Genomic DNA, 16,931 nt, shown 5'->3' with positions numbered 1-16,931 from the left:
AATGGCTTCAGATTTTCCACATACTACTCTTCAACATTCTTCCTAAATGTAACAATGTGAAACTCACTAGGAGAACGGCTGTTTCTGTTTCCTTTCAAAATGCTGCCACCAATATTTTCTGAATGGAAGACACCATCTTGTAGCATAAAGGGCCGAAAGGGGTTCTGGTCTGGCCGATGGTTGGTGGAGACATTTTGACTATATCTTGGACCTGCCCGGCCTCGCCCAAAATGGCGCCGGTATAAATGGGACTCGTAACTCTTTGCCCGCAAATGTATATCTAGAAAATGTTATTGTAAGTGGCCCTGTCGTATTTTAATTACAAAATGTACGTCCACCGATTCCGCAACTGTTAGACACCTTTGTTCTTGTCACCTAATGGCCCGCTCGTTACGTTCTTCTACAGTGTAAATGTCTCCTCATCATATACGATTTCAGTTTGCTCCGTGGCCGGCCCACGTGGTTATAGGCCCGTATTTGTATACTGACATTTTCACAATAAAGGTTTTTAAAACAAAACACGGTAGTAGTATTTTCATTTGTAAAGTTTTTACTTTTAGTGACTGTTTTCGAATCAGTAAAAGGCAAGTGAAATAAAGCAGTCCAATTACATGACGGATAAAAGGTATAATATGTAGGAACGCAGTAAAGATAAATGGTCAAGGGCATTTGTGTTTTTCATGTCTGCAACATAAAGTGATCGATAAGAATCTGATAATCAGGCGTATCGGCGACTAAGACAGCAGGCCGAATCTCTTTTACTCAACGGCTCCGTCATGGAAGGAAGAAACGCCCTTTTTCTCGAAAAAGGAATATATTTTACTTGCAAGACAGTTGTAAATTTTCCGGGAAAGTACATTAGCCTGGAATATTATAACATATGTTTGAAAAAAAAATATTGTTCGAAAATAATAAAAAGCGTAATTTTTAGGTCATATGACCAAGCTTTTCATCATTAAATTAACAAAAGTAAAATGAACCAATGAAAAGTTTTATTAACAAGTCACATGACCTGTTATGCTTACGTTACGCGCTGCGCGCCGCGCCTCGGATCACTTCCGGGTGCGCTAACGCGGCGTGTCATAAAACGCATTACGCGACAACGTAGGTCAAGAATATAGTCTAAATGTCTCCACCAACCAGCGTTCAGAACACAACCCCTTTCAGCAGTCCAAAAAGTTCTGTTAAATGACAACAGAGGGGACAGGCAACAAGAACCATCAGTCAAAGAGGGGAGGGCAAGTTCTTCTCTTCCGGGTCATGTTGGGGCGCTACCGGAACTGATCGAATTGGTAGTCTACAGTGTTTCTGGATGTTTCAGACTAAAGCTGGCGTCAGCATGAGACCACTACCATCTCGTAGCTCCGTCGTGGCCATTCCACGAGCAATCATGGCAGCCGCTCCCCATCAGAAGCCTGCGGGAGTCGGAGGCCCCCAAGACTTTTGTAGAATCTTCACGGCTGAGGGGACGCTTTTCGAGAATGGGACCCAAGCCCTAGCAGACAAGCGTCCGAGTTCCAAGGTGTCCCAGGGCCATTTTAGTGGACCAGGCCCAAAACCGAAGAGCCGGCCGCCATTTTGAGAGTCCTGTGGCAGCCGCCTATCGCTGCACCGCAAGAGCGGGCGCATCTCAACTACATGGTGAGCGAGACGCTGTAGTCGCAAGAGCGGGCGGAAAACAGCTGAATGGCGGAAGAGGCACAGTGTAGCAAAAGCGGGCGGAATGGCAACTAAAACGATAAAGGGGCGCCCCACTACAGCTTGTCTTCAGGTCAAACGGATTGTGGGACAAGGTCCAGAATTGAAGAGTCATCAAAAGGCAAAAAGTTCCGCCGGACCCCGGGAGCCGGCCGCCTATGTCGGGGGCGATCTCAGGCTACACCAGTGCTATAAGACTTGGGGAGGGTGTCGGAGCCAAGCGTCTTCTCCGAGTCCATGGCCATCACACCGCCCCTCAGGGGCCTCCGTCAAGCTGTTTAGGAAGGTAACATATCACATTGTTTTCTAACGCAGTCAGGTCCACAAACGACACTCACTTACTTTGAGAATAGTGAAGCTGCAGTAGGTGGAAATAAGCTTCAGACAGTGTTACAAGCACTGCTCAGAACTCTTAACTATGGCACCCAACATCCAGAACTTATGCTATTTGAGAATGGTAGTGACATCGAAGCATCTCAGGGACCAAAACCATTAACGTACTTTCACGTATGAAAATCTTACTTGGGGAGGGGGCAGGAGCGAAGCGCCCCCTCCCAGTCAGCGCCACCACACCGTATGTTGAAAATCTGAAGCCATCGTTCTACAAAGTCAACCAAACTTGGATTGAAAAATCTAGAAAAATGTACAAACTGAAAACCAGTTTTGGTCTGCATAGCATCAGTAACAACGCTTGAGTCAGCTTTGTGTCAAGCCGCCATTTTGATTCAACAAAGCACAGGCATTGAAAAAGGCTGAAATTCAGAACTCTAAACTATGGCACCCAACATCCAGGAGCTTGCTATCCGGATCTTGGAGCCTTGTGCTGTTTTCGATCTATTCACACATCGGTCCACTACTGACATCATCTTATAAACCAACGTTATGTAAATAGTTTTTTAATAAAATGTTTTACCCTGTTTCTTTGCTGGTGTGTTGTCTATATTTTTAATATTTGCATAGGGTTTGTCGTTATTTTGTGCGGGATGGGTGATGGAGCCGAGCTGTCTTGCAGCCCTCATGGTGTGGAGCTCAGTTCATCTCACTATTTTCGTATTTCTCAAGAAGGGTTGTTCCTAATATTTCTATTTTAGCGAGGTCAAAAACAGATCCAATTAGTGGCCTACTGATTTTGCTCGATTACTTTTATTTTTTTACACGATTTTTCACTATCTGCAAAGACTAAACAGAGTATTGCGACTTTGTGCTTGTTTGTAAATAGAGAATGATCCAAAGAGAACCAATTCTAAAACAGTAAATGCTTGGACAACAATCAATCAAATGGAGAGACAAGGAGGCACGACGGATTACAACGGGGGTAAAGGCCTGCGTTAACTACCCTTCAGTATCTGCAAAGAGAGAGTACTACTAAGGCAAAAGAGGGGAGGGGGGGGGGCAGCGTTCAAAGCACATCAGCGTGCATAAATACGAAAATGTTTTTATCTATCACGTACTTGACATTTTAAAGCTTTTCATATTTGCTATTAAAAAACCAATGAAATTCACAGAAAAAACCATAGGTTATAGTGGATATATAGTTAGGAATTTGCATTTACAAAACCTTGAAAATTCAATGAAAAAAACATAGGTTATAGGCCATATATAGTTAGGAATTAGCATTTACAAAACCTTATTTTACTCGCATAAAACCATTGAAATTCCATATATAGTTAGCTAACTATAAGCGCTAACTATATATCGCGCACCCGCAATCCACTGCTGATGATGTCACATATTACATCATTCATGACATGGTCAGTGACATCACTGATGACATCACTGATGACATCTCAAATGACATCACTGATGACAACTCAAATGATATCAATGATGACATCTCAAATGACATCACTGATGACATCACTGATGACAACTCAAATGACATCACTGATGACATCTCATTTGTCATCACTGATCACATCACTCATGTGATAATACAATGAACCTCTTCAGACTCTAATATAACCTTACATACACTCAGTATAAACAGACACTCACAGACTGTCACTCATCCATGGAGTTACTCACACACCTAGTCAGTCATGCAAAGAATCAATCACACCTCCATTTCCTCAACTATAAAGTTATACACATCTTACTTATTCAAACATATAATAACACATATTTACTCTCTTATATAATCCCTGATACAAGCTCACAGTGATCGATACAGCCACTCACACATTCACTGGCTCTTATGTTCAGTTATTTATATATCTCAACTCTCACATGTATTGTGTTTTACATACGTACTTACTTGCACATGTAGCAATGAGAAATCCATTCACTCACCAACACACCCATGCACAGTCAACCGCCCATATAGCTGTTTCCACATGCACTCTTGAACTCATACTCCTAGTGAATCAACTGCTTACACATCTATGCACAGAGTCACGCACCTCCCAGCCACCCACACACACACTCAGCCTCCCATTCAAATACTTGGGCAACCAATCAATAACCCATATGGCCACTCTTATAGCTACTGATCAACACATGCAGCAGCTTACACAACAACAAACATACTGATGCACGAATTAAGACAGTTTAGTCACTAACCCATGTACTCAGTGAGACACATTTAATCACTCACTCATACAGTCAGTCATGCACCTACTAAATTCTTCATCCAGACACTTATACATCCACTCATTCTTCAATATGTGAAACATATTTAAACTTTACAGACACATACAATCACTGGATGTTGTGATCAGTGATGTCATCAGTGATGTCATTTGAGATGTCATCATTGATATCATTTGAGTTGTCATCAGTGATGTCATTTGAGATGTCATCAGTGATGTCATCAGTGATGTCACTGACCATGTCATGAATGATGTAATATGTGACATCATCAGCAGTGGATTGCGGGTGCGCGATATATAGTTAGCGCTTATAGTTAGCTAACTATATATGGAATTTCAATGGTTTTATGCGAGTAAAATAAGGTTTTGTAAATGCTAATTCCTAACTATATATGGCCTATAACCTATGGTTTTTTCATTGAATTTTCAAGGTTTTGTAAATGCAAATTCCTAACTATATATCCACTATAACCTATGGTTTTTTCTGTGAATATATATATATATATATATATATATTCCTTGTACTCCGCTCGATGTTGCAGCCGCCATATCACTGTCCTCTCTGCTCGGACAGTTTTCGAAAAAAGCGAACAAGTCAGACCCAAAGTTTCTGGTGCAAATTTAGTGTTTTATTTCAGAAATAAAACCCAGCAAGTCCGCATGACGCGTTTCGCCTCTAGCTCGAGGCTTGATCACATGATACTGCCAAATAAACACGCTTAAAGAAATTGTGGCCACGGCTCTGTTTTTTCTTTCTAAACTCGAAGACGTTTTCCAGGAGTTCTGTGATGTTTGAGGGTAGTGACCCAGCCGATGGCCTGCTGTGCTGAAATGGCTTGGACACGCTGCAAAAGTGGTTCTGATATATATATATATATATATCCTCGAAAAACTCCTTGCATCCAGACATGAAAAACCAGGAGACAGACCACAGGACCAGATGTTAAGTTTCTTCTTTTATTCGCTCAAGTTGTGCGAGAGTGCATATATATATGTTTTAGTAGCCTGTCACTGATATTATATTATCTACAAGCAGTTTTCCTGGGTCTGAATCCACACTCTGTGTGTCACCATGACTGAGTATTACAAGGAGGACTATTACTATTATGAGGAGGAACCCTCTGGGTCTATAGAACAAGACCTTGTTGAGGCTTTGGATGCAGGTGTCCAACATTCAGTCAATAGAGAGTTGGTAAGAGCTATTGAGCCCCTGAAGCATCACCTTTGCACTTATGCCAAGCAACAAGTCTGGCTTCCTTCTACAGGCTCTCGCCCCAAAAGTGGGCAAGGAATGACCAATCCGCACGCAGCAGATTTTGCTAGACTGGCCAAGTCCATGACTGACCAGGAGCACACTACCCCTAGCAGAGAAGCCACTATTACTGAGCTTTCTCAAGACACTGACCAGGACACCTCCTTTGACCCTTCTACAGATCACGAAGAGGCCCCTAGACCTGCAAAGAAGGTGAGGAAGGAGAAGCAAACTGAGAAATCTTCAACTCGTAAAAAGGTCCTCAGTTTTGAAGCATCAGATATTATCCACCCAAATTCCTCGGCCTGTCTTCCGCCCCAAGAGGTGGCAGATTATGTGCATGTCCACATTAGACAAGCGTTTGATAAGGATGGGAGAGCCAGACTTTGGTCAGAATGCCCTAGACCAGATCTGCCCGGTAAGGTAGCGGAGACACCCGAAGTAGACCCGTCCATGCTAACCTACCTCAAAAAGTATACTAAGGATTCCGAGAAGGGCCTGGATCGGTTTTGGAGATCCTGTCAAGATAAACTCTTTGATATTACCGGTCCTCTAACCAAAATTCTTGAATTAGGATTCTATGCCAAAGAGTCTCAGTTTGCAATTGATCCGGAAGAACTGATTGGCTGGGCACAAAGGGCAGTTTGCCAACTTGGCAACGCTAACTGTGCATTATCTACTGAACGCCGTCGATCTATCCTCCTGAAATTGGATCCTAAGCTCGCTGAACTGTCAACATCTGAATCGGGCCCACTGGCTCATGGAATGCTGTTTGGACAACCTTTCCTGAAAGAATTGCAACATTTGTGGCTACTTTCAGCGGCTTGGACATAGCCCAGGGTCCCCTTAAGCAAGCGCTATGCCCGATTTTCGGCAGGGCCGGATGCTTTCGGGGCGCTCATTCGGCCGTGGGTTCAATCAAGGCACCCCTCGTGGTCAACAAAGAGGAGGATATCAGGATTCGAGCTCCAATACCTCCTCCTTCCTTCCCACTTGAAGAGCCAGGAACAGATTCTGCAAAGGCAGGTTTGGTGGTAATCCCGGTGGTCACCAAGACTCCGGAAACTCAGGTGAGCTTGATTCCCTGTTCCGATGTGATTTTGGGGGGCAGAATAATGTGTTTTCTCGATAGATGGCGCGAGATATCTCAGGATGCTTGGGTGTTAGAAACAGTACAAGGGTACAAACTAGAGTTAAACGATTCCCCATTTCAGGGCGTACATCCACAACCGATGTCTTTTTCCCCCCAAAATCAGAGCTTTATCTCAACAGAAATCGAGTCTTTACTGCAGAAAGGCGCGATATTGACTTCCACTCTCCACCCTTGAGGTTTTCTAAGCAATGTCTTCCTAGTGGAAAAGAAAGGGGTGGGTCCAGGCTGGTTTTAAACCTCAGAGATTTCAATTCCTGGATTGCTTACAGACACTTCAAGATGGAAGGTATCCATCTTTTACGCGATATCCTACAAGAAGGAGATTGGATGGTCCGGCTGGACTTGAAGGATGCGTATTTGTCCATTCCCATATTTCCCCCTCATTGCCATTTTCTACAGTTTCTATGGAAGGGAGTTTGCTACGAGTACAAAGTTCTCCCGTTCGGCCTGTCGTCAGCACCATGGTGCTTCACGAAACTCCTGAGACCAGTGGTAGAGTCACTCAGAGCCGGGGGAGTCCGTCTTTTAGCATATCTAGATGACATCATCATTATGGTGACATCACCTCAGCTAGTTCACATACATCTCAATTGGAAGATCAGTGTTTTACAGAATTTGGGACCCACACAAGTTAGTACTGACCCCGACGCAAGCGAACAAATTCCTGGGCTTCCTAGTCAACTCCTTGACTTGCCAGCTCTTGCTTCCGATGGCAAAGATCAGGGCTATCAAACAGGAACTGAGGTCTACACTTCACAGGCAGACGTATCCCTGAGATCATTAGCCCGAATAGTAGGTTTATAGGCCTATTCCATTCAGGCCATCTTCCCGGGTCCCCTTCACTACTGGCTCAAGATCCGCCATCTCCAAAAAGGCCTCAATTACTCAGAACAGATTCCTCTCTCAGAGGAGGCGAGGTTGGAGATGAACTGGTGGTTAAACCACATGGAGGCCTGGAACAGCTGAGCTCTCTTCGGATCAGCCCCAGATGTAGTTATCGAATCCGATGCCAGCCGGTGGGGTTGGGGAGACCAATGCAGCCACTTGTCCACGGGTGGTCGTTGATCGTCGGAAGAGCTAAAGTTACATATCAACTGCCTGGAACTATTAGCTGGTTCCTTTGCGATCCGATGTCTATTTCCCCAGAAGACAGATTGTTGTATCCTTCTTCGGCTGGACAACATATCGGCGGTTTGGTATGTCATTAAACTGGGCAGTACCAAGTCCCGGATATTGGCAGAGATTGCCAAGGACTTTTGGCACTTCTGTCTTCAGAACAGATTCTGAAGAGGTGGCAGATTGGCACTCCAGACATCTGCAAGACTTCAGCGACTGGATGCTGCTTCCCCGAGTATTTCAGAACCTGATCCATCTATGGGGTCCCTGTCAGACAGAATTGTTTGCGTCCCACCTCAACTGACAGGTTCCCCAGTTTTTCAGTTGGAGGCCAGACTCAGAGTCTCTGGCCACGGATGCGTTCCTACAGGAGTGGCCAACAACCCTGTGTTATGCATTTCCCCCGTTTATGATGATCCCCAGGGTTCTAGCTTGAGCCAGGGCTTATCGGGAAGAACTCATCCTGACCACTTCGCTATGGAGGGCTCAAGCATGGTTCCCGGTCCTTCTAGGAATGAGTTGTGCAGTTCCGGTTCTTCTCCCTCAGATAGAGAACCTACTGCTGGTTCCTCTTCAGAATCCTCATCCATTGGTGCTATGAGGCCAGCTTCCTCTAGTGGCCTGGCGGGTTTCAGGGACCGATGGAAAGTCCTGTGCCTTTCACACGAGGCTGACAGATTTATCAATGAAGCCTGGTTGGCCAACACCCTTAAAAGATATGCTTCCTCTTGGAAGAGGTGGTGTGATTGGTGCTCTCAACGGGACGTGGATCCCTCTAAAGCACATGTCCCTCTAGTTGTCAACTTTCTGGCCTCTTTAGCTTCCTCAGGTTTGGCATATAGAACAGTCAACAACATTTGGTCCGCCATCTCAGCAGGTCATATACCCATGGATGGCAAACCCATTGGGGAACATCTGTTGGTATGTAAGCTGCTTAGAGGTGTGTGGATGATAAAACCTCTGTGTCCTAAATATTCTCAGTTGTGGGATGGTTCAATTGTCCTTAAATTTCTCAAAGCATGGCCCTCTAATAATTATTTATCCCGTAAACAACTTTCAGCTAAATTAACAATACTACTATGTCTAGTTTCTTGTAAACGAGTTTCAGATGTAAGGGCATTGGACTTAGAGGGCGTAGGTTTTCCCCAGAAGGAGTGACCTTTACTTTGTCTAGAAGAACTAATTGTAACACTGCATCTGTCACCTACCCAGCTTTTCTAAATAATCCCAACTGTGCGTTGTGCAATGTGTGAAAGATTACGAGGTAAGTACTGCAGAATTTCATACTGATATGCAAGGTCAACTGTTAATTGCTCTGCAAAAACTCTTTCGCCTGGTGGCTCCAGCTACCTTGTCTCAATGGATCCGTTGGCTCATGGGTGAAGCTGGGATTTTTATTTCCAAGTTCGGGGCACAATCAGCCCGTGGAGCTATGGCTTCAAAAGCATATTCATCAGGCGTCAGCCTGTCAGACATCATGAACGCAGCTGACTGGTCTACTAAACAAACATTTAAAGCATTCTATTACAATCCAATTGCTGATGTAGCTTATGTTGTGGTGGCTAAGCTTTGAACAAGCATAATCAGAGCCTCCAGTCCTGACATAGAATTCAAAATGTGCGTACATTCGTGACAAGAATTTTCTATTCTATTAAGGACACAGAGGCGACGATTATCCCACCCAGAGGATATTATGCATGGTATGTCATGTTATCTGTTTGATGATGCTACTTTATTGCATATGTTAGATTATGTTCCCACCCTTTTTATGTGCATTGTCGACATTTTATCAGATGGTTATGGATGGCTATTACGGGGTGTTCCTCTTTTATTCCAGGTGCTGATAGTAAGTAAACATGGGAGGCCGCTCGTTTAGGGTAATGGCCGCGTCAGCATGGAACTCCCTGCCTGTTGAAATCCGTCTGATGGAGGACCTCTTGACCTTCCGGAGGGCCATAAAAACCTTCTTGTTTTAGCTGTTTTGTTTTTATTCTCCTGTTGTGTTATGTTCTACCTTGTCTCTGCGCCGGGACGCTCCTTGGCTGGAGTATCTGTGCGCACAATAAATCACCGTAACATAACATAACATAAACCCTACCTATGGTACAGCTGTAGCTGGATATATGCAGTTCTTTTTGTCTACACAACGTTGTATTTCCTGGATCGGGTTTCAGATCGAATGTACAGCCCCATTGGGCCTTCAGCTGTTGGTTTGGATAAGTCCTAGTCTGCCCGTTGTTCTTCAAGAACAGGTCATGAATGGACTTTACTGTTATGTTTACAAAGAAAGAGGACTCTATTTTCATGCAGGAACCTTATATACCCTGGGACTCTTTGGTTGGTCACGTGATTTTGTTTTCTGTGTTTTCATTGGCTGCTGTGAGTTTCAGTAAAGAAATGCGAAGCATAAGTCTCGCCTTTGTGTACTTAATAGAATTGAAAATTCTTGTCACGAATGTTCGCAAATTTTTAATTCACATGAATCGATGACGAGAAATGCATGCCAAACAGACAAGTTGAGACTTCCTGAACACCATAGTCTTACTTGAAGAGGAAAAGGGAAAGCTCTTGGCTAAATTGCTGAGACAAACGTGATGGCTGTAGCCTTTTTTTCAGAAACTAATACGAGAGAGAGAGTGTCACATTGGCTTGGAGAACTCTACTTATTGTGTATGATACTTGTAGTGGTGTGCCATGACTCCGGAGTTTCTCTGTAACGTTTGGCTCCCTCAGCCACAAACGGCAATTAAGGGTGAACAACAGGAGGTTAGCTGGGAATGTAAAGAACCTCTTACAAACCACACCTGCTAAGCTTTAGGCATACTCTTTTTTTATAATTCAAATATGTGCACATCAGTGTGGGTAATCACAATAAACTGTTTGACTTTGTGATATAGGATTGATTACCTGTACACTGAAAATGTAACTTGGATAGCGTGTTCCTATTTTAAAGTGATTAGGAGATAAAATCTGAGTTCAACATATTTAAAACAGTTTCTGCAGCTTTTCAGCAGAAAACATAAATTTAAAAAAAGATTCCAGATTATATGTAGTAGTGGCAAAAGCTTTTTTCCATTGCTGCACCCCATACTTGCGCTTCATACAAATACACACACCTTTTGCGTGTCTGATTTACCAAAGTGTCAAGTAAATTGCAACTTCATAGCAAAACCTGTACTGTTTTCTTCAAGCAGCACTCATGTACTAGACGCCTTGCCAGCAGGAGATATCACATGTCCAGAGTGCAGAAAATAGAAGGAAAATGTCAGAATGATAAATTTACTACGATAAGCTGCTTCTCCTTTTCTCAGTTGTTTGGGCAACTTTTGCCAAACTGGAGAAGCCACTACTCAATTCATGACACTAGATTTGTTTCACTCAGTAAATGGATTACGGACAGGTGACAAATATGCTTTCAGTCCAACCCTGAAAGTATGTCTTGGAAGAGGGTACGACCATGAACACACTAAGGACATTAAAATAATAGGCCCAAGGCCGAAGAAATTTAGCATCCCTACTTCTATTTAGTGAAACAGAAAGTGCCACTGCCACTTTTCAAGCTGTACTTAAAACATAAACAATCTAGTCATGATGGCCAACTCTACCTTCTGCCTACCTATGCCCTGCTGCTTTGGTGACTCACCCACAAAGTACAGACCAGAACATGCCTGCCTATATGAAATAGGATTACACCACTCATATTGTCTTTGGTGTTTCATAAATACAAAACTTAGGTCAGGGACACTCGGATCGCTAATGTAGTGCAGATATACAATGCGCATTAACACTACAGCAGGATTGTTGAGCCACAGAACAGTATATTCCTATTCCATTTAGGATTTGAGAATGACCAACAAACATGAAAATAGTGTCCAATGAATTATATGTAATTTAACTTCATAAATATTTACTGTGGCGGTGCACATAACACGACTGCCTTTTATTATGTGGTGGCTGCTGGGCTGTGCTCTGGTTTCCACCTAGTTTCCTACTTCCTTAGAAATACATTTTACGGTGACCCCTTCCTCTTTGTGCTGCCTCTCCCAATACAATACAATGCACATATAAAAATGTTGCACAGTAGACTTGGGTGTTGTCCTGCGAAGATTTGCTACAGGAGACCGGTCAGGTGGTTCAGTTGGAAGCAACTTTAAATCCGTTTTAGAAAAGAGAATATATAATGGTTAGATTATTGGTTAGGGTGATTGAGACCGGAACTCAAAGCATTTGCACACACCAAAGACACACGTGGTGCATTTTAAGAGCAAGTCTTGCCCATGCCGATTCAAAACAGTATGGACAAGCCTGCAGTGTAAATGAGAGTACATGAACTATGCCTGTCAAGGTGTCCTGCTCCCCTCTGGCGGGCTGGCACCTTGGGTGGTTGCCTACATTCCTTAGTGTGTGTGGCAGCCCCCTGCTGTGGAGGTACCGGTTGAACTATTGCTTCAACAGTGTGATAAGGCTATAACTTTAAAATCTCCCTATGCAATCTAAGTGGGATAATCATCCTGCCATAACAAGGCATTTCCATTCCAATGATCTTATTTAGACTTAAGCAAAATCGACACCCTACTGTTGTATCAGATAGGTTGCGGCTATGCTCCACATTTAACTCAGCATTTGAAACTTTTGTGTGAAAGAGTACTGTTCCAAGCTATGGGAGAATAAATATCATCTCTGGTCATGGTCACTGGTTTTAGACACTCAACATACGGTACTGCAGTCTATAGAAATGTTTTACAAAATCAAAAATGCCAGAGACAAGGAAGACTCATTTTATTTAAGCTACCTTTAAATCTGCTGTTTGTTTTTGGCAGCCTGGAAAATATCTAGGCAATGTGAAAATAAAACTGAAATTTCTCCTTAGGACAGAGGAAAATAGGACATATGTGGCATGCACAGGTCGAAAATCAATTAGTTTCCAGTTTCCTATAAAATATTCCATTCTTCAATGAAATATTCTTTTTACCTAAGATTTAAGAGGTCACTCCTTAGTTATAGAGATTTCCTGTTAAATGTCAAGGCTTGGCTCGAAAATGTTATGAAAAGTTACAATGAAACCGATATTTCCCAAAAATGTCAAAAGAGGAAGGAAAAACGCTGGCTGTTTTCTCAATCCAATATATCTATGGTCGCCATACTTGGCAGCAGCTTCGATTCTGGACATTCATGCTCACTATAGATGTGTAGCAAGATTTGCTATACTATGGGGCCACTTCCTCACCCCTTCCTTATATCATGATGTTCACCATGGGCCGCCACATGATGTAAGAAATACGACGACAAGGATGAAGCTTATAACAAGTAACAAACCATTTAAGTTTCACATACTTTTGCCATTGAAGTCTGGTTTCTAGAAAAAAACGGGTATAATCTAATGGAACGACTTAAAGATGAACTATAGCTATTGATCCAATGCCGCATACACCATTTAAGGGTTGTTTCGCCAATCTCGTACTGTCGGTTTAAATATTGGTAAATTACAGATATTATAAACAAATGTGCCACTGAATAATCTCAGCTGTATGTGGAAAGCATCTCAAGAAGGAGTCTTTAAAAATGTCACTATGCACCTCAAGATAGTCTTTCACAGGCAAGACCCGATGGGTACCAAACCATTGGCTTAGAGTGCTGCTCCGTTGAAATGCCACCACAGACGCTAAACAGGAAAATTGCAAAGCGGGCCCAGTGTACCCTAAAATTCTGGATTAGTTTAACGTGAAGACACACATGGATTATTCTGTGTCGTTGTTCCTTTCCCTGATATTGGGACATGCTGAACAGTTTCATATTAAATCTTTTCCAGTGGAATTTTGGAGAAGACACACATGGATTATTCTGTGTCGTTGATCCTTTCCCTGATATTGGGACATGCTGAACAGTTTCATATTAAATCTTTTCCATTGTAATTTTGGAGGAGAAGTGTGGCTCAATGGTTAGAGTGGCAGACCCTGATGCAGAGGTCTAGCCTGGGACCAGGGTTCAATTCCCTGCCTCCGCGGGTCTTGGGCTCAAAAATTCCAGGGACCTGATAATTCTCGCCTCAGTGCCTATTCCAATCATGGAGTCCCACTCTGCAACACCGGGCAATAGCTTGCTTAATCTCCACAACGGCCCCCACAATGCTAAGGATGCCTGGACTCCACCTTGGGGGTGCCCAGGAGTGGACGCCTCACAGGGAAAGCCAGGATGGGTTCCACAGCAGTATTCGTACAAGCGCCTTGAGACCCTTGCGGGTGAGTAGTGCGCTATACAAGTATCAATTTACAATTACAATTTTCTGAGCAACGCATACATACAACATCACCTCACAAAGCTACAGTGAAACACAAGCTACAAATCAGAAGATGAGATAGCCTGAAGGTAAAGGTGTGCGGGGCAGTGTGTGATAAACAAAATCAAAGTAAGTCAAGTACCAGCACATTTACAAAACGTCACACCCAGAAAAAAACAGAGCAACAACCGCAGCTGGGATTCTTTGTCCAACAAGGTACTGCTGTTTGATATGGAACTTTAAAGAAATGCGTGTAACACAATTACAAATGAAATACATACAAGAACCTCCCTTCAGAGATTGAACACCAAACTTGGGCTGTTGAGATGTTAATATGTGATGTGTGCGCTCCCTAAATGCCCCTGTAGAATGAGCTCGACCCGCTGAGCTATGCTAGAAGCGCTCGCCATGGGACTTCCCATTGGCAATTCATAGGCACAGCAGCTCTCCAGCACGTGCCCCCGTCCTCACTCGGGTGCCGACCCGAGGCACGTACTCTAGCGTGCGGCGCCACGGCTGGGCTTCCCTGTATCACTTTGTTCTGAATAGATAATGGAGGCAAATGTACAATCCTTGCTTTCCTCTACACGGGTCTGTGGGTGGAATTCCTAGGGGGCCGTGTGACAACTCGCCAAATGCTCCTGCACAATAAATCATACGATCCAAGCCAGCCATCTATACTTCACAGCCAGCCTCCCATAGACTGAACGCCGAACAACCACCCAGCACTGAGCACCCTGCCGTGCAAGCGCCTTAAACATATTTATAGATAACAGTGCATGCAGTGTTAAGTTTAACCTTCAGTATATCCACTAAACACCCAGACACCACCCAAGCAGGCAGCAACCCTGCACTCCAGCCTGATAACGGGCCATAATATTGACATCACGTGTGTTAGACGGTAGACCCTGTGCTTCTTAGCGCCGCACATTCCTCTACTGTGACGCGCATCTTTCTAGAAGAGGAATGAATCAGAAAGCATCAGCCATACCGCACTCCCATCCACATAAGGTCCATGCCAACACACGGGAGACAACGCAGCGCCGGAAACAAACACCCCGGGATGCTGAACTCTACCTGTCCGTCAGGCTGGACTCGCGCCTGCTGCCAGCATCCACACGCACAGACCTCGAGACCAGAGAGAAGCTGCGGGGGGTGAAACGATAAACATCCCCCTCACTGCACTGTCACACTAATCACCCGGTGCTAAGCATCCCTACCACAAGCACTGACCTGCTGAAGGGGGCTCAATAAATATGGTGCTTTGGGGATAGTTTGGAAAGGTCTCTGTGCACAAAATCAAACCACCAGCAATGCCCATAGCTAAGCGACCCCCCACCCTCCCCGGGGGTGAACCGCACCTTCCTGCTGGGTGGTGGTGATTCCAAAGTGAACCCGAGCCCTCCCGCCGGCATTAATCTGTGCAAGCTTCGCTTTCTGATTCAGAATGCGATCCCTCGGCTTCCCTGCGCGGGAGACAGCGTCTCATCTGACCCACGCAGCGCAACTTCAGCCCTCGCCCTGGGTTACTGGAGCTGTCCCTTGGGAGAGCAGCGCGGGCTGCGGGAGAGGACGGGAGCAGCGCTGCGCGGCTCCAGGCGCAGGTGAAACCAGACACAGGCAGCCAGCGCTGACCCCGCTGTGCGCACAGATGCGTGGAGCGCAGATTGCTGTTCACGTTCAATTACAAACAGAGGCAACGCCTACAAGCTGATGAAGTACCTTCACTGCGAAGCTGCGCGGGTCTCTCTCACTTCATCTTCCGTTGACAAGGAAACCGAAAAAGCACTTCATTTTCCAGGGGGGAAAAAAGAAAAATACACCTTCCACTGCCATCATGTAAAAACGTTATCAACATGAACACCGTTGTTCACACCATAAAAATGAATGAGACGAAGAAAAAAAGTAAAACGTGCAAAAAGTACTGGCCTTAGCAGAGAAGAAAGATTGTCGTAAGGCGCTAGCTGCAAGAAAAGTTTCGGTTATATGGGGGGCGCTAAAAAAAAGAGGAAAGCAAACCTGTGGGTTTGTCTTGGTGTTTAAAAATAAAACAAAAATAAAATGAAGGTTTTGGTGAATGGTTTGCATCGGACCTGCAAGACCACACGCTCTGGTCAACGCTGTTGCTGTGCAATGCATCATCAATCCCAACGCAAGAAGAAAACGCAGAGGAAAAGGGGTTAGAGACATGCCACTTGCAATAGCAAAAATGTGCACACACTTCACATCGCGTTCCAAACAAAACCAGTTGCTATTTTTTGGCGTTGGGGCTGCACGGAATGTTATCAGTAGCTGCTGCTGCCGCTTGCAGCCACACAGACACAGCACCTTCATAACAAGTACCAATGCATGCTAGAAAAACTTGCATTCACAAAAAGGCTAAAAACATGCTCCAGCTCTCATCTAAAACAATCATCAAAGAAGAAGAAAAAAAAGAAGAAAAAAATGAAAAAAAGAAAAAGACAAAAAAAAGACAAGAATGCCACTGAAAAGGTACTCACCGAGCGGGAGTAAAAATGAGATTTAGTATAAAATACAGTATGGCGGTGGGAGAAGGAATGAAGCGCTTTGCTCTCAGTCTCTTGCCTCGGGCACTGACACGTGACTCACAGTCAGGCTGACTCGCCGGCAGGGAGGGGAGGAAGAGGAGGGGGCGGTGGGAAGCCCCAGCGGAGCGGGCGAGTGCTCGGCTACACCGGCGCCGGATTGGAGCCTGCAGCAGGTGCACGGTGGCTTGGAGGCGCGAGGACGGCGGCGGGGCTCAGCGCGCACGCACGCGCGCAGTCCATGGGCTGAGCTCACAGCCTACGCTGTGCACAAACGCGGCTGTCGCCGAGGCCGGACAGG

The 16,931-nt window shown here is 44.6% G+C and overlaps 1 protein-coding gene across 3 annotated transcripts in view; it reads right to left on the bottom strand.

Annotated features, from left to right (window-relative positions):
* RALYL (RALY RNA binding protein like) overlaps positions 1 to 16,671 on the bottom strand; it is a 1,731,499-nt gene extending 1,714,828 nt beyond the window's left edge. For all 3 annotated transcript variants that reach the window (XM_086965943.1, XM_086965944.1, XM_086965945.1), the window contains exon 1: positions 16,586 to 16,671. The gene's annotated coding sequence lies outside the window, so the exon portion shown is untranslated. The remainder of the gene's footprint in view (positions 1 to 16,585) is intronic.
* Positions 16,672 to 16,931: the final 260 nt, after the last annotated feature.

The sequence above is a fragment of the Lissotriton vulgaris genome, chromosome 4_1, assembly GCF_964263255.1.
Source record: "Lissotriton vulgaris chromosome 4_1, aLisVul1.2, whole genome shotgun sequence".
Taxonomy (NCBI): Eukaryota; Metazoa; Chordata; class Amphibia; order Caudata; family Salamandridae; genus Lissotriton; species Lissotriton vulgaris.
The sequence above is the reverse complement of the archived record's forward strand: the minus strand, read 5'-3'. Positions and strand labels throughout refer to the sequence as shown.